The sequence below is a fragment of the Rutidosis leptorrhynchoides genome, chromosome 10 (genome assembly GCF_046630445.1).
Source record: "Rutidosis leptorrhynchoides isolate AG116_Rl617_1_P2 chromosome 10, CSIRO_AGI_Rlap_v1, whole genome shotgun sequence".
In the NCBI taxonomy this organism is placed as follows: domain Eukaryota; kingdom Viridiplantae; phylum Streptophyta; class Magnoliopsida; order Asterales; family Asteraceae; genus Rutidosis; species Rutidosis leptorrhynchoides.
This window is the reverse complement of record NC_092342.1, coordinates 313,109,284-313,109,683: the sequence shown is the minus strand read 5'-3', so window position 1 is coordinate 313,109,683 and position 400 is coordinate 313,109,284.

The window sequence follows — 400 nt, the reverse complement described above, 5'->3', positions numbered from 1 at the left end:
CTTCATTGATGCACTATCAGCTGATCAGATATCGACATCGAAAGCCAAGGGCAAAATAGAGGAGGTATATTTACTATATAGCTTTTAATCAATTTGTACATGGTAAATTCTGGATTGTTTTTGTTCTATAGTAAGTGAATTAAAAGTATACTGTACCATATATAGAATTTAAATAAAATTTAAGTTTATATTTTTCTATTAAATCAGGTCCAATGTTGCTGCAATTTAGTAACATATGTGCTGTATATTACCTCTAATGGTCACTCAATCTTTATAGGTTGCCTTTCATAATATAATCGATGTTGACACGTCTTATTTTAATTCTTATCTGTTTTAGGAGGATCCAGATGAGTCTGGTTATTCTTCCGAGGGATTTAGTCCAGGATCAGATAACTACTCT